General features: G+C 41.0%; 1 protein-coding gene across 2 annotated transcripts in view; it reads right to left on the bottom strand.

Moving 5' to 3' along the window:
• RHOH (ras homolog family member H) overlaps positions 1 to 23,392 on the bottom strand; it is a 40,571-nt gene that overhangs the window by 2,695 nt on the left and 14,484 nt on the right. The window contains exon 2 of one of the 2 annotated variants that reach the window (XM_055325962.1): positions 9,698 to 9,751. The exons of the other annotated variant lie outside the window; for it this stretch is intronic. The gene's annotated coding sequence lies outside the window, so the exon portion shown is untranslated. The remainder of the gene's footprint in view (positions 1 to 9,697; positions 9,752 to 23,392) is intronic. 2 annotated transcript variants of the gene reach the window in all.

The following is a 23,392-nucleotide window of genomic DNA, read 5'->3' as shown; positions in this document are numbered from 1 at the left end:
TTGACCACGTTACCTAGTCTCTTAGAGCCATGGTTTCTTCATAAAAATGAGAATTAGAAAAGTACCTCTTTATGCAATTATTGTAAATATTCAGCATGTGGAGAGTCTGTCTTAGCACGGAACCTGGCACATGGGACCAATAGGGAACCATCATGTTATGTATTCCCACTACTATTTATTTAAATTGCCAAACATTGGGGGACCTGGGAGGCTCAATGAGTTAAGCATCAGACTCTTGGTTTGGGTTCAGGTCGTGGTCTCAGGGTCCTGAGATCAAGCCCCACATGGGACTCCCTGCTCACTGGGGAGCCTGAGATTCTTTCTTTCTCCCTCTCCCTCTGCCCCTCCACCCAGCACTCTCACATTTGTGTGTGGTCTCTCTCTAAAAAAAATAAAAGTAAGAAAAATAAAATGCCAAATATTGAATGTCCATGGCACAGGGGCTGGGATGTCAACTGTTCAGCTAGACTCTATCTAAAGACTCACAATGCATCACTCGCATGCATCATGGTCCTGGATACCTACCTCTTTGTCACCAGACCTTTGAGCATGATCTCCTTGGGGGGCTTTGTCAGGTCTCAGACTTTAGCTGTTTAAACCAACAGATGACTTAAATATATGCATTTGTGACCCCCCCCCCATTACATGGTCCAAAACCAAGACTTTTTAAGACATTTTTTAGTTTTATTTTAATGCCAATGGAGCAGGACTGGAACTAGGAAAAAATATTCATGTGTCAGGCTTTTGGTTATTAAATAAAATCTTTCTAATAGATTGATGGACTAAAAGCCAAATTTCCGGAGTAATTTCCTGCAATAAGAAGTCAATGAGGCAAAATTGTTAAGAACACCAGCTTTAAAGTTGGATGGAGCTGGAATTGAATCCTGGCTCCCAACCAACCACCTATGCAAGAGAGTTTTAGCAGAGTTTCTTAACCTCCCTAACTCTCCATTTTCTCCTCTGTAAATCGATGTAATAATATCCACATCACCGGGTTCCTGAGAGGATTAAGTATAAAAATCCCTAGCATAGTGCATAATATAACATACTGTATGTACATAGTCAACACATAGCAAACATACAGTAAATAGTCCCTATTGTTAATATCATTGTCAAATAAAAATTACTAAATACAGTGCTAAACAATGATTAATTATAAGTGTGGAATTAGAAGTAGCACGATAGAGGTTTCTCTGCCAAAGACTGCCCTGTATATCTTATAGCAAGTCATGATGACCAAGAAAAGGGGGATTTCTTGCCACATGAAAACAAAAATATGATGTGAACAAAGAAATTCCCATGTGAGCTTTGCCACCTACCAAGTTTCTAAGAGTCAGTGCCTTTCATTCCCAGCCAGCTCCAGCACTAAGAGGCACATCAAATCAGCCCTCAGAGCCTCAGTTTCCCAAACTGTAAATCTGTTAGACAAGATAAGCTTTCTCTGTGGTTCCATTAAAGCTGAGGCCAAAGGAGAAGGCTTCATGACCTGCCTCAGTGAATACAAGAACATAAACCTCTGTATCGTTCTGTAGCAGTAAAGACAGACGATAAACCTTGGTGACACATGTGGCCTTGAGCAGATGGCTAAATATGGAGCTGGGAGAGGGAAGGGGAGGGCCTCCATCCAGGTTGGAGCACAACCCTATATAAACATGGCAGATCATCTCCAGCTGGTGTGTCCTGCAAAAGAGCCTCTGTGGGTCCCACCATCAGCATGGAAGGGGAGTGGACGTGCTTTCAGTGGAATTTCTTCTAAAATGACAAATTCTTACTACAAGGGCCTGGAGGTGAAAAATAGGTGCGGTTTTTCAGTGGTGCTACACAAGTGGCTAACTGGCAGGGGTGCCCCAATTCTCTCTCTTCACGCAGAAGAGTTACTGAGAGTGAATTCAAACAGCATCATGAGTGATGCCAAGTGACCCTGGGAAGACTTAAGTCACACTGGAACCAAACGAACCTTCAATCTCAGAAGCTTTCAGGTCACAGTGACTTGATTTCTGTCTCCCTTTCTCTTCTTTTTCATCATTTTCACAGAAAGGAACCCCTTCAAGGGTCCTGGATGGTTCACACAGGAGGGAACGTGGGGACTAGGCTTCATTTCCCAAAGGCAACCAACCAAGAAAGGAGGGAGCTTCTGTCTACTGCCGCAAAAGGACAAAGGCAGACGAGAGGGAGAGCATAGGGACAAGGTGCCCTAATCCACGTCATCTCCTGGAAAGCTGAGGGCTATCCAGCAGGAAATCCCGGATTCACTCTGGCCTTGATTCTTGTCCCAACTAACAGACACCCGTTCTTCCTAGTGATCCTTCTTTGGACATACTCTGTGCTTCTCTATTTGCCCTCACTCATCCCCCAACTCCCACACCTTTCTGGAAAATGTTCTCTGATGACCTGATCCACTGCTAGATCAGAAGTCCTCTCTGTGTTGTCATAATCTGTCCTCGCAGACCCCTCATGTGACCATCATCGCACCCCGATAAAGTAGTTGGCCGTCTTGTGCTTATCCCTCCTCTGCAAAACTGGAATAAGATCTGCCTTCCCTTCTTTGCAGGGGGCTGATAAAAATCAGGTGGAAATGATAATAACACAGCAACAATTTGTGATTGGACTTTTACACAACTGTATATTCAGAAATACCCTCTCATTTATTGGGAGACACACACAGCCTCTTCAGAACCGTAGAGCACAATATAAAACTAAGGGGAAATTATGACCATTATTAAATTATTATTGCAAGTTCTGGGTTATCTGGCCTTTGATTGAGGCAGCTTATGTTGAAATGCTGATGGAATCCTCAAGCTACCTTTTTTGAAAAATATGAACCAAGGGTGGCCTCTCAATTACAGGGAATACATCTAAAAGTCATTCTCCTCAAAAGAGCTTTGGGCAAAGGACCTGCACTAGTGGCAGCCAATTCATTCATTAAGGAAATTGATTTGACCACAAATTGAACACACTTAGATGATTAAGAAAGCATCATGCTCTTCGGCGATTCCTCTCCCGCCAGAACTTCCATCAGTGACCCCCCTACAGTCTAGCAAGGACATCACAGCAAGAGCAGGCCTTGCTCCAGACGGCTGAGCCCACAGAGAGCTCCCCACCCGGCAACAGGGTTGGGTGCTTCATTTCCTTTCCCTTGGCTGGGCGCGTGGGGGTGAGTGGGCCAGTCCAAAAACTCTGAAGCAACTTAATAGAAAAAAAAGTGTAATCGTCTCTAAATGTTATTACTCCAAATTCTAACTCCGTTTCATTCTCTAATAAATATACACATAGATGTCTTCTCAACATTTTCTCAGATTTTCTTTTAAATGTTGATTTTCTTTTTTTTTTTTTAAATCTTTTTATTTTTATTTATTTATGATAGAGAGAGAGAGAGAGAAGCAGGCTCCATGCATCGGGAGCTCGATGTGGGATTCGATCCCGGGTCGCCAGGATCGCGCCCTGGGCCAAAGGCAGGCTCCAAACCGCTGCGCCACCCAGGGATCCCTAAATGTTGATTTTCAACATAGTCTACACATTTGCCAGGTTTTAGCTAGATAGCTTCCCATCGCTTCAACAGTTCATAATTGCCCAGCCATACTCCCTGGTCAGCGGGGTCTCCAAGTCACTTCCCCAGCATTGCACCACAATTAGCAACCGTGCTATTTTACATATAAAATATATCTATGCACATATACATAGATGCAAGTTACTTTTGCGTGGGATGATTTCTTGGGGGATATATTCAGAAATATGTTATTACTGGGTCAATGGCTGTTTTGCGACTTTCATTTACATTATTCAGCATCTTCCAGGGACTGTACCAAGTACTTTGTATTATTCATTAGTTGTTTTATTCATTTTTAAAAACATTTGTTTAGGGCTTCCTGTGTGGCAGGCACCATAACAAGCCCTCAGAGAGTACCAGTGAACAAAAGAGTTGCTGTCTGCATAGAGATTACTGTTTCAGAACTGTAGACACTTCGGGGAGGTTGAGAATCTTGCCTACCATCATACGGCAAGCAAATGGCAGAGGCAGAGTGAACCCTCATGAGAGTCCCACCCAAAGCTGTGGCAGCTCCACGTGTCACCCTCAGCCTGCAGTCCCCACCAGCCCGAGCCCGAGCATCTCAAATACAACTATGCTTCCAATGCAAACCCAGTTTCAAGATACTTTCTTTAGCCACCTCTTCCAACCAGATCCCTATTCTTCTCCTACAAACAAACCAGTTCTTGGTATGTTACAAGAAGTGTGCTGTTCTTTGATCGGGAAGCTAGTTGCACAAGTGTGTTCAGTTTGTGAAAATTCACCCAGATACAGACCTACGACGTGTTCACTTCTCTGTATGTGGATCAAACTTCGGAAAAAAAGTATTTTTAAAAGTGAGATCACTGCCTTTGCAGCCAACATCTTTTCAAGTAGTAATTTATCTATCTTGAGTTTCATCTTACATGAGTTCGTTTCACTAATTTTCAACCCTACTTTAATAATTCCCCTTAGCATGTTTCTAATAGCTACAAATAATGATTGAATTCCCCTTAAGAATCAAAGAGGGAAATATTTTTAAAAGATTTTATTTTTAAGTAATCTCTATACCCAATGTGGGGTTCAAATGCACCCTCCCCCCTGGAGATCAAGAATCATATGCTTCAATGACTAAACCAGCCAGGTGCCCCTCAGTTAATTTCTTTTTATTTTCTATTAAAATTCAATTTAGTTAATATATATTGTATTATTAGTTTCAAGGGTAGAATTTAGTGATTTACAGTTGTGTGTAATACTCAGTGCTCATTACATCAAGTGCCCTCCTTAATATCCATCACCCAGTTACCCCTCAGTTTATTTTTATACAAAGATAATCTCTGTTTCAAACGGGTTTTGTTCTGAAACTTTGCTTGCGAGATGCTGGTTTGCAACTTTTAATATATGTTCTCCAAAGTCAGGTGTCTAAGCAATATTTACATTCCTAATTCTAAACTCTATTTCATCCTATCATAATTGAGTTAAAATGAAGCACCACCAAGCACTGAAACTTCCCATTATCTCAGTGCTCTGAGCCTTGAAACCTCTGAGCCAAGAGCCCTGCTCCTCTGACCCACAGGCCAAGCAGGAAGCAGGGCACCCTTCCTCTCCTCTGTTCCAGCCACCCTGCCCAGACTGGTCCCTTCCACTCTGGGGAGCACAATAATCAGATTGTCACCACTGGACTAGAGTTCCCAGCTTGATCCAGGTAATGAACAAAGCTGGCCGGCCAGCCAGCCAGCTGCCCAGAGCACCATTAAGGAACACCAAAACCTCATCTCAGAACTAAGGTGGTTGGGAAAAGGTAGCTACTACAGCTTTCCCAAAGTAATAGAAGGCACATTCTGAAAAACTGCTTGGAGTTAGGGGAGCAGTCTGCTCAGGGCATGCTCATAGATGGTCACATGATCTCTGAACTTCTTCCTGAAGAACGTGAATTTCATTTCCAAAGGACTTACATTTTCTCAGTTGGGCACGCATGTTTGAGGGCCAAGCTGAACTGTTCAAGGAAAGAGAAAGCAAAGGCCAATACATAATATCTAACCATTCTATGATGTAATGTTGCTGTAAAACAAGATTATCAAACTACTGCTTGCCCACAGGCCAAACTCACCATGTGTTTTTTGTATGGCCCATGAATCAAAAATGGTTTTTATATTTTCTAATGATTGAAAAAAGTCAAAAGATTATTTCATGACATGTGAAAATTATATTAAAATCAAATTCCAGTGTCCATTAATAATATTTTATTGGAACACGGTCATGGCCGTTCATTTAGTATTATCTATAGCTGCTTTCTTGCTCCAATACAATCTCGCAACAGAGACATTATGACTCATCAAACCTAAAATATTTACCATTTGGTCCTTTACAGAAAAAGTTTGACAAACCTGCTACAAAGAGACGCAGTTCAGAGTAAGAAAAGAGAGCATGGACTCTGGGGTCAGACAAGCTTGGGCTTGGCTCCAACCTCTGACACTTACTGGGTGGTCTTGAGCAAATTACTTAACCTCTCTGAGCTTCAGTTCCTTTGTCGGTAGAGGCAATACAGCATAATGATTAAGATATGGATTCCAGAATCATAACTGCCACCCAGCTCCACTAAGTACTGGCTATGTGATCTATGAAAGGTACTTAACCCCTCTAAGTCTTAGTTTCTTCAACTGTAAATAAGCAACTATATGTCAATAACATCTCCCTTACAAAGGTTGTTGTATGGAATTAAATGGGTTAGTGAATGTGAAGTACATAAAATGGTACATGCCAGAGTGAGTCTTACAGAAGTATATCTCCCATTATTATTATTCCCCCAGAAGGGTTGATGTAAAATTATTAGAAACTGGTAAATGTCATGAGTTTGAAACAGTGCCTGGAGCAAAATAGGCATGCTCAAATAGTAACTGTTTGATGATGTTGACATAAACCAGTACTATAAAACCTGGAAGAGGAAGTAATTAATTCTCTGGAGGCGGGAGAAAGGAATGGTAATCAGGAAACCCTACATTCAAAAAGTGACATTGGAGGTGTAGGATGAATAAGATTTTGACAAACAAAGAAGAATAAAAGGCATGGAAAGGGAGGGAAGCATGTGCAAAGGCCCAGCAGCATGAAAGTACAAGTTTGGTTTGGGGAAGTGAAGAGTAGTTCTGGGAGGCTGGACTGTGGGTTGCTAGCTAGGGAGAGAGAATAGGCAGCAGAGGGAATGATGGGAAATGGATCTGCATTCATTTTCATATAATCCAAAATTGCTTCAGGCCTATCAGCATCAACAGTATATACTTCGAGCTCTGCAGCCAACTAAAATCCCCAAGGCCTTTTGCACATATAGTCTTGCAAACCCCTTCTCTTTTAACTTAAATAGTACCTATTCATTAGACTTTCTGAGCGCCTATTATGTATCAGGCATCGTGCCCTACCATGCAGCAGATTCCAAGTTAAATGAGACACAGTCCCTGTCCTCAGGAAATTTAGAGTCTAAAGGCAATACCAGCCTTAAACCGCAAGAGTGTCTGAAGAAGGAACAAACAAAACGCTAACAAAGGAAAAAAGTGCCACTTGCCATGGGCAGGAATCAAGAAAGGCTTTGTACAGACCAGGGTATTAGAACATGACCCTTAAAACAATTGAGTTGAGATGAGCAGAGATGAAAGAGAAAGAGAAAGAGAGGACCAGTGAGAGAGAAAAACTCAGGGACACGGAAGGAGGCCAGCCAGCAGCTCAGCTGGGCTCCCAGGATGAGAGACCAAGCAGGGCTCCAGAAGCCCGTTCCTGAGGATGTGAGGAGGGGTTCCTTGGGGCAGAGATCAGAGGGGCACGTTTGGGGGCTCCTGTAATACGGAGCTGGGAATGAGGAGGACTTTCTCTAGAGTGCACGCTGTAGGGCTAGAGTGTAGGAGAGGAGCCCAGCAACATCCCTGCAGCAGAACTAACACCCAGGCCTTCAGGGAGAAGATTCTGAGGCCCAGGCCTGGGGGCTGGGGGGGGGGGGGTGAGGGGGGCGGGAGGAAGCCACTGGCAAACAGGAAACGCTGAAGGAAAGACCAGTCTGGGAGAACAGGAAGAATTTTGTATTTCAGATTGGGGTGCCTGCTGATGAGCCAGAGAGATTCCCAGAGAGCAAAGGAGCCTGTGGCCACATCACAATGTGAATGAGTGGGAAGGGAAGAAGTGGTGGCAGAAAGATAGTTCTTATTCTTCCATCGACTTTGAGGTGAAATATTTACTTACACACAGTGTTCTTGTCTGCTTTGTTTATAATGGGGAGAAAATTACGTAAGAACAGGTGGTTCTTGGAAAAATTAGTTTATTCCTCTGAGCAATACCCTTTTCTAAAAAAAAAACTTATTTACAGTGTTAAAAAAAAATCACATGCTCAAACGACTGAGCCACCCAGAGGCCCCTGTATGTGTTGTTTTGTTTGTAAATTTGGCTTGGAAGGGAAAGAAAGGCTAATCTGAGTTCCCTTCAGGCTATAGAGAATTTCTATGAGTCCTCAACAGTGTCCAAAGACAGAACTTTTTTAGGTAAGGAGCTAAAATTATTATTCATGAGAGACACAGAGAGAGAGAGAGAGAGAGAGAGAGAGAGAGAGAGAGAGAGGCAGAGACACAGAGGGAGAAGCAGGCTCTATGCAGGGAACCTGATGCGGGACTCGATCCCGGGTCTCCAGGATCAGGCCCTGGGCTGAAGGCAGCACTAAACCGCTGAGCCACCAGGCAGCCCAAGCAATACCCTTTAAAATAGCAGTGACAAGTATGTTAACTGACCAGAGCAAAATCTCCCTAAGCTAAATAGGTACTATCTAAGTTAAAAGAGAACTAGTTGTAAGAATACATGTGCAGGGGTAAAAGCAGGTTGGAAAATGGTATGTACAGTATGATTGCACAGGTATGAAAAAGCCCAGAGCACTATATACCAATGGGAAAGTGGATTGTCTACCATCCTTGCATTGGAGGCGATTCTCGTTTTCTTCTCCTTATTTTTGTGCATTTCAAAATATTTCTACAGTATGCCTGTGTTTTGAAGTGCTTTGTATGTGCTGTTGTTGTTGTTTTAAAGATTTATTTATTGAGAGAGGAAAACCTGAGGAGGTAGAGGGGCAGAGGAAAAGGAAGAAGGAATCTCAAGCAGACCCCCACTGAGCACGGAGCCTAACGTGGGGCTTGATCTCACAACCCTGAGATCATGACCTGAGTCAAAATCATATGCTCTGGGAAACGAACAAGGGGTAGTGGAAAGGGAGGTGGGCAGGAGGATGGGGAGACTGGGTGACGGGCACTGAGGGGGGCACTTGACGGGATGAGCACTGGGTGTTATGCTATATGTTGGCAAATCGAACTCCAATTAAAAAAAAATCACATGCTCAACCGACTGAGCCACCCAGAGGCCCCTATGTATGTTGTTTTGTTTTTTAAATTTGGCTTGGAAGGGAAAGAAAGACTAATCTGAGTTCCCTTTAGGCTATAGAGAATTTCTATGAGTCCCCAACAGTGTCCAAAGACAGAACTTTTCTAGATCTAGACAGCTAAAATTGTTTAAAATTCCTAGAAGCGTTCTCTCTGGCTTCTGGTTCCTTTTTGGAGAGAAGACAAGCAAAACTGAGTAACTCGGCCTCCTCCCACACAGGTCTCAAGTTCATCTCTCTTCTTGCTCATAGAGCTTTTTAAGTCTTTTTTTCAGTTTTTTAGATATTCAAAGGAGTTTGAATATGGCGTGGGTATTAGATGACATTAAGGAAGTATTTCTAATTTTCTTAGGCGATAATCATATTGTGGTCACACATTTTTAAAGTCCTATCTGACAAGTGAATTGAATATGCTGCCTGGGATTTTAGATTATTCCAGAAAAGACAACAACAAGAAGAAATAAGGATGATGGAGAAAATAAAAGTGGGAAGATGTCGAGAACTGTTGAATGACCGTTACATGGGGGTATATTAGTCTGTTCTCTCTACTTTTATGTACTTTCAAAATTTTTTATGATAAAAGTTTTAAAAGGTGGGACCTTTTGTTTTCTATAGCATTTTGTGCAAGCTGTAGTTTTATTCTCATCTTAATTATACAGAAGATGCAAAAAAGTATTACCAACAAGTAAGTATAGTTCATACTACCATGACCTTTTCAAGTATTTCAGAGAATGCTGGTGTATCAAATAACAAGTAAAATAAGAGTAGATGCATAAAGGCTTGGAGCCTACCTCCCATCAGGATGGATCTGGGGCAGGAAAAGCCATGGCTCTGGATTAGGATTCCTAGCCACATCGTAAAAAAAAAAAAAAAAGGAAACATGAGCTTCAAGTACAAGTCCTACCTGCATCTCAACAAGACATCATCATTAATCTCCGGAAAGTAAGGGAAACTTCTAGAAAATACTGTAGTCAAAGGATACTCTTGAAGTTGCTTTGAGATTATCTGAACACTTAACTTCCTACCAGGTATAATTACACTCATTGACTTCTCTTAGCCCTCTCTGCCCCAATTCTGCAGTGTTAGCTTTTTGCAAAAGAACAAAGAAGTCATAATGAAAATAACTTGAGAGAAAGAAAGAAAGAAAGAAAGAAAGAAAGAAAGAAAGAAAGAAAGAAAGAAAGAGAAAGAAACTCAAGAGTGAAAATGTATTACCCACACAAAACCATATCCAAATCAAAGTAACTGAGAGTGAAGGAGAAATTCTCCCTGGGGGTCTTTTTTGTCTGCAAGGGGAAGTTTCTGCTTTAGGGTTTTATGTTTTCCTCTCTGACTTAAAGTAGCTCTCTACCTGATGATGTTTATTTACTGTGAAAATATAGTATCTGCCTGACGTCTGCGTAGACCTCCACCAAGTCCAGCTCCCAGCTCTAAAGCACCATCTATGATGAAGAAAACCATCATATTCCAGGGTTTCCCTAGCCCCCCAATGCCAGCACCACCACCATCATCACTCAACACATATACCCAAGCCATGGGTGGCAAACAGCAGTTCCCTTTTTTTTTTTTTTAAGACTTATTTATTTATTTTAGAGAGAGAAAGAGAGATGCACACACGTTGGGGAAGCGGCAGAGGGAGAGGGGAAGCAGACTCTCACTGAGCTGGGAGCCTACGCAGGGCTGAGTCCCACCACCCCGAGATCATGACCTGAGCTGAAATCAAGAGTTGGACACTCAATGACTGAAACACCCTGGTGCCCCAAGCAGTTCCCTTTTTCTTTGCTGATCCAATCAGACTGGAGGTGGCCTCCTTATGCTAGCCAATTTCTCTTCTCATTTTCTCTGGATCATTTTTATATATCCTTTTTTTCAGATGATAAAAGTAGTACAAACACATTCTAGAACATTTCAAAATACTGAGTGATCTAAAAGACCTAAAGGAGAAAACCAACTGCCACCTAGAACCAAAAGCTGTAAGATATTAGTGTACCTTTTCCTGTTTCTTTTTTTCAGTGCATTTTTTTCTGAAACTAATATCATACTTCATATGTAATTTGGTATCTTCTTTTTTTTACTTAATATCTACATTATAAATATGTCCTGTATCATTAAGATTCTTCAAACATAGTTTTAATGACTACATAATGTTTCATTACATGAACGTAGCATTATTTATTTAATCAATTGTTGGACATTTACATTGTTTCTGTTGTTTACTGTAATAACAGTGGGTGAATATTCTAAAAATAAATCTGTATAAACATACAATTATTTCTTTAGGGTAAATAGATATGAGTGTAATTACTGAAACAAAAGAGATGTAAAACTAAACCAATTTATACTCCATAAGCAGTGTATGAGAGTATTCACTTTGTATCACACTACCAACTATCTCTGGGTATAGCATTTGCCAATTTGATTTGTTCTCATTTGCATTTCACTTATGACTAGTAAAAATTAAAATTCTCTCATCTGTTTAGTGACCAGTTATTCTTTCTTCTGTACATCATCTGTTTTATCAACTTCTCTAGCATTATTTCTTCATGATTTCCTAAAATCTCTTTAGATTAAGATATTAATCCTTTTATGTTAAATAAATATGTTGCAAACTTTTAAAAATATATTTTTTGCCCATGTATTCTGGGAATTCCCCCAAATTCCTGGTACTCCCCCGCCATTGAGCAACCACTAAACAAAATATGGCTTGTACCCTGATAGGTAAAGAAATTTAGCACAATTTGATGCCCTGAAAGGTCATCTAGTTCAACCCACTCATTTCCCCTATGAGGAAGCCAAGGCCCAGAACAGTGGTTGAGCGACTGGGGGCTGACTAGAGGCCCAGAAATGGGATCAGCTGAGTCAGCACTCTTTCCATCCACCCAGGAGGTTTTCAAATATGTATGATGTCTACATTTTACATGCCATACTTAATTTCCTTAATATTTTAAATGTAGATGCATATTGATAGCTCATAGATAGATGTTCCTAACTGGTGGCCTTTTACTCAAAAGATAGCTCCCAGTTTTAATATAAAAATACTTTTCAAACAGATGTTCCCTTTCTCATTAACTTCCTTCAAGATAGATGATCTCTCATTAGGGGCCATCACTAAGATTTTTGACATTCTCTAGAATTAGGATAAGCCCTTACCTTACAAATGCTCAGACTATAAAAGAAGTCAGGGTATTTTGTTCTGGATATTTAACCAACAGCACACACAGAACGAAGTGAGGTGATTTAGTTTCAGGTTCAAAAGAAGAAATTGCCAATTTTTGATTGTTTGCAAAGAGGTGAGATTGAGGAGTCAGGGTCTCAAATTCTCATCCTTATTGCTGATAGCAATATAACCTTGGGCCAATCACATAACCAGAACAAAAGGTGGATAATAATGCATAGCTCGTAGGCTTTTTAAGGCAATTAAAATAAATCTATCTCCCGTGCTTTGTGGGGTATAGAGAAGGCTACCAATAAACACTCATTATGGTACTTACCAACAGCCAGACACTGTTTGATGTGCTTTATAAAAATGAGCCCATCAATCTTTACACGATACTATATGGTCAGTACCATTTTTGTCACATTTTACAGCTGGGGAAACCAAGGCACAGAAAAATAAATTTCCCAAGATGACAAGCTACTAATGAGGGCCGTAGGGGTTGGAACCCAGCAATCTGGACTCTGAGCCCATTCACAATACTGTGTCTACCTCCCACTGCCTCTCATTTCGGGGGAGCCTATTTACCTTTGCAACTTTGATGAAATAAAGCAATCAGCTGTGGTCTAAATATTTGTGTCCCCCTAAAATTCATGTATTGAAATCTAACCCCCAGGGCAATGGTTTGGGGGTGATAGGTCATGAGCACAGGGCCCTCATGAATGGGATTAATTCCCTTATAAAAGAGACCCCAAAGAGCTCCCTCCCCCCTTCCACCATGTGAGGACACAGTGAAGAGGTATTGTCTTTGAACTAGGAAACAGGACCTCACCAGACGCCAAACCTGCTACCACCAGGATCTTACACTCTCCAACCTCCACAAACTGTGAGAAATAAAATACTGTGGTCTTTTGTTAGAGCAGCCTAAACAGACTAAGACACAATCCTAAAATGAAGGCAGGAGAGAAGGAGGAATGGCTGGAAAGACATTTTGCAGCTGGTAAGTGACTTCTTTCCTACTACATTCTTGATCTCTAAAATTTGGAAGTTTTTTCCCTTGAGCAAGCATTCTCACCATTGGGAGACCTGCCAAAGAGTGACATCTTTGTAGAGGGCAACTTAGCAGAATCCAGCGCGTACTTAGTGTATGTGACACCTGGAGCTGAGCACTTTTTAACCTCCCTCGTCTACATGACAAGATTAGTTTCAGTAGTAACGTGTAAGAGTTAGGAACAATGGTTATTTTCTTAATCCATTCTTTACCTTTGAAACGTGTAAAAATTCAAAGAAAAACATATTTCAATTTTTAAATTATTCAAATGCAGTAAAATGTTTCCTGTACAAACTAAAACTTGCATTTGTTGATCAAAAAATATTATACTTTGCAGTTTGTGCTCTGCTGCACTGCTTTCAATTTAAACACAAAACTCCACGAGGTCACACAGAATGGCACAACTGAAGTAAATCAAGTGCCGTTTCGTAGGCTCTATAATCATTGTGTGATCATTCTTTATACATAATGCCATAAGGAGGAGAATCACAGTCTGCCTCTGAAGTGAACTCTAATCAAATCTCTACACATACTAAGAACTTACTCTGACTTTATCACTGCCAGCACATCGTGATAATAAAAATCAGAGTTACATTGGTTTTATTGCTGTTTCTAAATTCCCTAAAGACGATGCTCCCCCTTATTACCTGGACCAGGGGTAGACCCCTTCAACCACTCTACCTTTGGTATGCCCTGCCACTAGCTATCAAAAATTTAAATGCACATACTTTTTAACCTGGCAATTCCAATTCTTTAAATACATTATCCCACTGTACCTATACATGTGGCCAAGGTACATGTGTAAGAATTTGCATTGCTGAATTATTCATAACAGCAAGAAAAGAACCGGGAATAACTTAACAGTCTATGAAAAGGCAGTAGTTAAATTCATTTTGTCAGATCCATGTAGCACAATCCAATATAGCATGAAAAGAATTAGGTCAGCCTATATGAATTGCCCGAGAAGGATGCCCATGATATATTAGTAACTGAAAAAAATAAGCAGTTGGACAATTTGGTAAAGGGTTCCCCTTATGCAGAAAAATAAATGTACAAGCTTGTTCTGGTGCCCCTGAATGCCCAGAATGCTCAGAAGGCTCAGAAAGTCATTGGCCCAGGCAGAGACAAGGTATCTGTGTAACAGTGAGCAAATCTCGGCTCACCATGAATTCTCCGCTCCTCTTACGCAAATCTTCCTTCAATTGTCTAAAGGCAAGAGGAACAAAGAGGTATAACCCAAGAACACAAGTTTGTACAGCTTTTCCTAAGTTTTTTAAACCCCCTTTTGGAATATAGATGTATGTACTTTTATATGGCTTCTATTGCAGACATAATACATAATCATAGGATGAAATATCTCCCTAGATGCTCAAGTTCTGATCTAGGACTTACAGACACTGGGAGAAACAAGCCTATCATGACCTGAAACTTGTCAGGATACTCCAGAGCAAAATTCTTTTTTAACTGCTTAATTTATCGCTTATGCATAGATAATGTTCTATTAACATTCCAAAGTAAAGTTTCAAATTCACAGAAGTCTGAAAAAAAAAAGTCACAGGATATCTGCCTTTAATGGAAGGCTATTTTAAAAAAGCCTATTGGGGGCAAAGATAATAAAGAAAATGTTAATATAGTTTAGACGAGGCCTAGAGGTCTAAAACAAAACAAAACAAAACCAAAAAAAAAAAAAAAAAACCACTTTTTTCTTAGTTAATAATGTCTCTGACCCTCACTTTTTTTTCCCCTTGTTCTCTAGAGGAGAAATGACTTCCCGGAGAGAGGTAATGTGATGGCCACGCGAAAGCAGCATGCTATGACTATGCTTCATCATAATAAGGTCCCGTAAAGCTGGGACCTTAGAGAATGAAATCCTAAATTAGAGAGGAAAGAAGCAACATTCTGCATACAAATGACCTCATGCTCAGCTTCACCCCACAGAAAAATTAAAATTTAAATGGACAAGCGCTATAATAAAAGTAAATTCAAAATGCCAAGAGAACAGTGAGGACAGAGCTCTGACAGCCTCCGGGTGGTGGGGGTAGAGGGATTGGAGAGAGGTGACATTTGAAATGGTCCTGGAGGAGGCAAAGAAAATGGGACTGGAAGGCCGCAACCACACAGAGGAAGTGGCCAGGGCCCAGGGACGCACGTGGGAAAGGCCTGTGCGTTTGGAACCTAGAGCTGGCTTTTGTGGCTGAAGCAAGGTGGGAGGTGAGGTGGAAAAGGAACACTGGGGCCAATTTACTCCCTGTTAAATATAAAATTACATCCACCCAGTCACCTGTCTCATTACCTTTCTCCTCTTCACTGTCCCCATGTCCCCTGGCTGTTACTGACAATTTCTCCAGACCATGTAGCCTCCCCCAAGCTTGCCCTGCCTTCCCTGCCTTGATACCCTTAAGCATCGTGTTGTCATCTCCTGAAATATGGTCTTTTCCTGCTCTGACTTTTCCTGGTGAAGTTCTAACTGACTCAGAGCCCAGCTCAAACGCCAAGTCTCTAGGAAACCTTCCAGAAACCTGGGAAGCATTGGTTTTCTCCCTTATTTGAGCTCAAATATCATATGTATTTCTCTTTTAAAGATTTTATTTATTTATTTATTTATTTATTTATTTATTTATTTATTTATTTGAGAGAGAGAGAGAGAGACAGACAGAGCGAGAGCATGAGTGGGGGGAGGACCAGAGAGAGATGCTGACTCCCTGCTGAACAGGGAGACCGAAGTGGGCTGACCCCAGGACCCCTGGGATCATGACCTGAGCCGAAGGCAGCAGCTTGACAAATGAGCCACCCAAGAACCCCTCACATATCACCTTTAATGTGTTTATATTTACTTTTTAAAATAGTTAATACATGCCTATAGTAAAATCCAAAGAGTACAAGAGTGGGACCCCTGGGGGGCCCAGTCAGGTGAGTCTGACTTTTGATTTCAGCTCAGGTCATGACCTCAGGGTCATGAGATGGAGCCCAGCATCAGACCCCATGCTCAGTACAGAGTGCTTGCCCCTCTCCCTCTGCTCCTTCCCTGCTCACACACTCTCTCAATCTCTCTCTTTCTCAAACAAATAAATAAATAAATAAATATATTTTTTAAAAAATGAAGAGTACAAGAGTGAAAAATATGTCTCCGTCTTCCACCTACCCTCTATGGTTCCAGGCCATTTTCCCAGAGGCAACCAGTGTATTAAGTATCTCACACGTTTTTCCAAAACTATTACATTACATTCACCTGCCTACACGTCTGAATGCATATGTGTAATTATCCTGTACACGCACATTCTTTTTTCAATATGCAAACTACAGCCTACAACTGCACTCCCCACTACTTTTCTCAATAATATATCATGAAACTTTTTCCCTATCAATAGATTTTGAGTTGCCTGATTCTAAATTCCTTTAGTAGAAGACTAAGTAGTCTCTCCTCAGGGATAAATCTGAAAACATAATACTAAATACAAATGGGGAATCAGTGTGATGCTTTAGACTTCTTCTCACTGTATTGTATGTAGAGGCAGCTTGCAGTGGACACAGCCCTGGACTGTGAGTCAGGCTTGAATTCTGGCTCTACCACTGACCATGTGACCTCGCTCACCGCAGTTAGCTTCCCCAGACTTCAGCTGCTCCATCTGTAAAATTAGGCACCGAGCTCTAATAGGCCTCTCCAGGATTATTTCATGTTTCTATGAAAGCACTGATAACACACACTACTTTGTGAGCAGAGGTTAACAGAGAGGAAGGCAAAGGGGCATAGCTCAAAATTCCTGCCATGATGATCTTTTCCAGCTCCCAGGATTTCCCTTTTTGCCTTGCCTTGCTTGTCCTTCCTTCTCCAGCCCGGAACCTTGGCTCAGAGGATGTTATGTTAAAAAAGGCCTCAGCGAGGACACATCAATCAAGCTAAGCACAAGGGCCTCAGGCCTCTGATTTCAGGACTGTGTTCAGCAGCAAATGTATTGGGTTTCCACAAAATACAAACAAAATTTGGGCCTCTTTTCCTGAAAACATGTCCCTATTCAATTTAGAATTAATTGACCTAATCAGCGACGGAGAGAACTTACAAATACAGAGTGCCTTAGGGAGTTTTCAGAGAGTGATTGGAGAAAACATCCAGCCCTTTTACAGACCTCTACAGCAGAGCAACTTGGTGGCCAAGGCGGTCAAGGACCCAAAGGTGAGTATCATGGAAGCCCCACAAACTCCCACAGTTCTCTGAGTTATCCTCAGGGCTTTTCTGAACAAAACAAAAACATATCACTCTGCCTCCTAAATGCCCACACTGAGGACAAAAGTTCTCAAGCCTTATAAAAGCATCCTCCACAAACTTAAAACAACCAAAAGTTGAGGACCAGATGTCCGTGGAGGAGCAACTAGCACAGGTCCTAGCAGGGAGGGAGATGCTAGAAAAACATTTGCTCTGGCAAGGGACTTGGAGCTCTTTCTACATTATCCACAGGTCTGACCTAGAGTTCAATACCTTAATGCCTACTCTTGTAACTTCACACAGCTGTCATCAACATGCTTGGAACCAAAAGCATAATCCTAAATCTGTTTCTAGCAGCAGGGACTTTCAGAAAATACACTCCCTGTGGAACTGACTTGCCATTTCTATTCATTTTTGCCCTCATTTGTCTCTAGTCTTTAAATATAAGACAACTTGCCACACAGGATAACTTTTCAAAGAGGAAAAAAGCACACCTTCTTATCATTGAATAGCTTATTATTTTAGAAAAATACTTAACAACATAGAAAATAGTGGACGACAACACTGTTACATTAAAAAAAAAAAGCAAGTTCAAAACACTATGTGCAAATGGCCCTGATTTTTCAATAAAAATAGAAAGAGGAGTAACTATATCAAGATGTTAATAATGTTCTTATACAATCATAATTTTTTTCTTTTTTTTGTGCTTATCTATAGTTTCCAAATTTCCTTCATAAACATATATTGCTGCTCTACCCAAGCCAAAAAAATAAAAGGGCAAAAATAGCTCATAATCGTTTGTGAAAGAAAATACAAATGTGTCCTACAGTTCCTTCCTGGGTAGAAGTAGCATTTGCTAGTATCCTTGGATAAGATTTCTTTTTTAAGAAAGTGTGGCACAGGAGGCCTGCATCCTGGGTCAGGATCAGCCTTAGACTAATGAAATGACTCTGAAAAGTCTGAGATTCCCTTCCCCGCCCAGTCACCTTATTTGTCAGATAAGCAAGTGTCTCTGGGTCTCTAAGTCCTTTTCTTACTCAGCCTGGAATGCCTCATAACCAAGCTCTTTCAGATGCCACTCAAGTTAAAACAAACAAATGTGAGATAATCCAGGGACTTGAACTGCGCCTGGACCAATCTGCTGGGCATGCTAGAAAAATTCCTAAGGAAACTAAGATCCTAAGAAAAGAAGTTTCTTGTGTCATAGAGATGGGTACCACTGTCAGGATTTATGGGAATTTCTTTCCTTTATCAGTGAGGACCAGAATGGTCAAGAACAGGCTTAACTTAAGTTGCACTTCCTCCCTCTGTCTTGGGAATGGGATCAAAATACAGGAAGTCCATTAGCCAAGATTCTCTCTCTATTGGCAGTGCATGTATGGGAACTGCCCAAATACAATTCTCAGACTTGTTATGTTTCCATGGATGACCAGTAATTTTCTTTCTGATTAATATCTCTTCATTTAAATTCAACTCCTAGGTGATGATTCTCTACTCACCTTCATGTACTAGGCTACCCTAGTCTTGTCTTACTGGTGCAAACCCACCTCAAATTACTTGCAAGAGACAATAGTAAGACTCGGAAAGGAACCGCTCTGAACATCACCATTAGCCAACCTTCTTAAATCCATGGTCCCAAAGTGAACTGAAATGCACCAGAGGATAACCTCCTAACCTCATTCCGTCCTTCTCCAACCACCTCTTCTCTTACACATTAGGTAATATCTTATAACACTCAGAAATACCATGAAGACCTCCATCTCCTTCCTTCCACTTTATCATCCTAAAGGTGCTTACCTAATGAAATTGAATTTGGAAACCTCCCAGGGAACTCTTCAGTGTTCCATTTCCCATGAAGTTTTACTAGCTTGCCTCAAGATGTGTGTGCATGCATGTGTGTGTGTGTGTATGATCAGGAACTAAAAGAATGAGACTCACACTTGCTGTTTTGCTAAAATGAGGTCCCAAGAAATTTCACTGCCATTGAGTTAACTATCAGTGGATGAACTATGTACCTGCCTTTTTTGCATCATGGGGTGTATGAGATAGAGGGCTCCCCTTTTCTACCACTTGAAAAGTCTGTTATCTTCTCTCTAATGATATTCTCCTGCCTGAATTCCAGTGTCACTGCTGTGCATGCACAGAACTGAGTATTCTGGACTCCTCATTTTGAAGGACTATAGTTCAAAAACATCTGAGAAGATCCCCACAGCACAATTCTTCATCTGGGAGAATCAAGATGCCCAGTTCTGGGGAATCTTTCCCACAGGAAAATAGAAAAGGAGGAAGATGGTGAAGGAGGTAGCTTCCCAATCTAGCAGTAGCATCTGTCATCCCTACTGATAAGAAACTCCTGCAAGAAGGTCTTGACTCTCAGCCTTTCCAGTCCACTGGCACAGGAGCCATCCAGCATGTCCCCTTCAGGGACCAGTCTGACCAGAAGATACCCACCTACATGGAGTAATATCAAGAGTGATGAGAAGTTCCCTTACTGCTGAACATCTCTCTCATCATTGTAGTAGCCCTTTCTCTAGAGGTTTGGTGCTTTTTTTTTTAAGTTTGTTTGTTTGTTTATATTTTAGAGAGAGAGTGTGTGTGCACATGGGGAGAGAGGTAGAGGGAAAGAGACTATCTCAAGCAGACTGCCCACTGAGCAGGGAGCGGAGTGTGGAGCTCGATCCCATGACCCTGAGATCATGACTTGAGCCAAAATCAGGAGTCAGATGCTTAACCAACTGAGCCGCCTAGATGCCTCTAGAGGTTTGGTGCTTTCTTCAAATGTTGAGTCTCTTTGGAAGGTAAAGCCCTTGTTACCGTTGCCACATTTATATACATGTGCTTCCACTCTCATTATTTCCTCAAAGCCCATTTTGATTGAAAGAGGAGGAAGTTTTAAAAACTACAAAAACCTTATATAAAGAGAGGTGAGACATTGGAAGATATATATTATTGGGCATTAATCCCATTCTCTAAGCCATTCCCATCTAAGTCTGGACCCCTCCTAAGTTAGGATAGCAACCAGTGGCCTACCGGTTCCTTGTGTTGTCTGTGGATGGATAATTTGAATTGTCACTGATCCAAATTCTCAATAATATCATTATGTATTCATTTCTCTGATATGTACTGCCTTCCAACTATGTGCTGGGCACCATACTAGATGTTACACAGGGAACAATGTAAGCTGAAGAATTCTAATCCATCCTAAAGTACAGTGTCCAACATATGGATATGGATCACCCGGACTCATAACACTGATCATAACTAAAGTGTTCAGGAAGCATTTGGTGTTTATTCACTGCATTTGTTATCCACCCACAGCACTGTAAAGTACCATTCATTAGCCTTGAGAAGTATCACAATAAAGCAATCAAGGTGCAAGGAGGGTAAAGTCAGTGGTCCCATATTTAATCATCATCACAATTACCCTAAGGGTTTTATATGTTTTCCTGGGCCCCTCCTGGGTACATTCTCATTCAGTAGGTCTGGGAAGAACCAGAGAAACTATTTGTAAAGCACTAGATGATGTAGAACAATCAGATTGAGGAAACGCTGCTTCACAGCTAAGCACAGCTTCCTAGCTTTTCATCTGACCTTCACAGTCTGGGAACTAAGGACTACTATGTTATTATCCCCATATTATAGGTGAATCAGCTTCAGCACACAAAAACCAATCAGCCCAAAAGATAAAACAAAACAAAATCTCTCTCCCTTTTCTTTCTTTTTCATTTATTCTAAACATAGCAATAGAACTATCATCATTGATCACCTTAGGAACAATCATTTATGACATCCCTGTTTGCAAAACCCCCTTTCAGTTTTGCCATCTACATAAGAGCAATGTAACAACTTCCTATTAGCCTAATAAAATTACGCCAACACAGCAACCAGTGTCTTTCTCCATTGGTTCATTTTCATCACTAAAAATAATGAATATCAAAGATACTTGCAACGCCTGGGTGGCTCAGCAGTTGAGCACCTGCCTTCAGCCCAGAGTGTGATCCTGGAGTCCCAGGATCGAGTCCCACATCGGGCTCCCTGCATGGAGCTTGCTTCTCCCTCTGCCTGTGTCTCTGCCTTTCCCTCGCTGTGTCTCTCATGAATAAATAAATAAAATCTTTTTTAAAAAGATACTTAAGAAACATAACACCTATATAATGGATGGACTCTGTTTGGATACTGGATTAAATAAACCAATTCTAAGAAGATGTTTTTGAGACAGTCAGTGAAATATGATTATAGATTAAGTATGGGAAACTGTCAAAAGATCACTGCTAATTTCGTTAGGTGGGATAACGACAGCATGGTCATGTAAGAAAATATTCTTGATTTTATAGATGTATAACATAGGTGGGTAAAGTGACATGATGTCTGAGATTTCTTTAAACTATGTCAGCAAAGGGGTAAAAGAGGATGAAACAAATATGGCAATATCTTGACAATTGCTGAATTTGGATGATGGGTATGGGGACTAATTTTAGGTGAATTTGAATTTTTATAATAAAAGAACTTTGTAAAAAAAAATCAACACTCTCACTTGCCCAAAGTGCCATTTTTCCCTTGTGAAGAAAAAGCCTCGATGCCTATTAAAACATCTTGCCAATAAGCATAATTATGTATCAGATATCCCCTGCACATCAATTCTTTTCTCATTTGTTCTCCAAACATGTGGTTTTTTAAATTTTAACTGATGGTGATGGAATATAACTTATCTTAGAAAGTTATTTGTTGGGCAGCCCTGGTGGCTCAGCAGTTTAACACTGCCTTTGGTCCAGGGCCTGATCCTGGAGACCTGGGATCGAGTCCCACGTCGGGCTCCCTTCAGGGAGCCTGCTTCTCCCTCTACCTGTGTCTCTGCCTCTCTCTGTCTGTGTCTCTCACGAATAAATAAATAAATACAATCTGGTATCCCTGGGTGGCGCAGCGGTTTAGCGCCTGCCTTTGGCCCAGGGCGTGATCCTGGAGACCCGGGATCGAATCCCACGTCGGGCTCCCGGTGCATGGAGCCTGCTTCTCCCTCTGCCTATGTCTCTGCCTCTCTCTCTCTCTCTCTCTCTGTGTGTGACTATCATAAAAGTTTTTTAAAAAATAAAAATAAATAAATAAAATCTTTTTTAAAAAAAGTTATTTATCTGAAATTCAAAATCAAAAACTGGCATTCTGGTTTTTTTTTTTTTTTTATCTGCCAGATGGGCAATCCTCAACAAGTAGAAAAAGCTCTAAAACATGGGTCAGGATATCTGGGTTCAATTTCATCTGTGCCACTGGCCTCATAAGGAGAAGCAAGCTGCTCGCTGTCTTAAAGTGTTTCTTTCATTATCCATAAAACAAGAGGATTTCATTCCAGCTCAAAATGCTATGAAATGTGGGTTCTACTCTTATTCCAATTCCTCAGATAGAAATACCTTTTGAAAAAAAAAAAAGAAAAAAAGAAATACCTTTTGAAAAAGCACACCTAAGTTACCTCCTCTTTTCAAGGGAATATTGAGAGGGAAATTCAGTAAACAAAAACATATTGCCAACGAGCCAAACCATCCACAGCACCATTTATTCAGTGCCTACAAGGTACCAGATCCTGAAGCAGACACATTCATCTATGACCTCATTTTATCCTCACAACAGTCCCACATGGCAAATCATACTATCCCCATTTCACAGATAGGATGACTGAGGTCCAGAGAAATTAATAACTTGTCTCTGATTAGCTTCAAAGCCCTGAGCTTTCCACCACATTTCCACGCCTCCAGTTCTCTCGTGCAGAGAGCATCAGGACCTAGAAGGCAGAACAGAGCGAGTGACAACTTCTAGCTCCTAAGTAATGCCTTTAGATCTTTCTGTTGCGAATGGATCCAATGATTCTGGGTATGTTTATGTTAAAACACACAAAAAAACAGTGGATTTTAGAATTGAAGAAAACAGAATTGCCAAGTACTTATCCCCCTCTCATTTTATTGATTAATATTTATCAATAACATCTACTATTTAACCAAGTTTTACTAATTGTTTCCTTGATGCGCAGCACTACACTGGATATTGTAGGAGTTTCCTCGCTCTCTTGGAATTCAGCCTATTGTGGAGACAAG

The sequence above is a fragment of the Nyctereutes procyonoides genome, unplaced genomic scaffold (assembly GCF_905146905.1).
Source record: "Nyctereutes procyonoides isolate TBG_1078 unplaced genomic scaffold, NYPRO_anot_genome, whole genome shotgun sequence".
Lineage (NCBI taxonomy): Eukaryota > Metazoa > Chordata > Mammalia > Carnivora > Canidae > Nyctereutes > Nyctereutes procyonoides.
The sequence above is the reverse complement of the archived record's forward strand: the minus strand, read 5'-3'. Positions and strand labels throughout refer to the sequence as shown.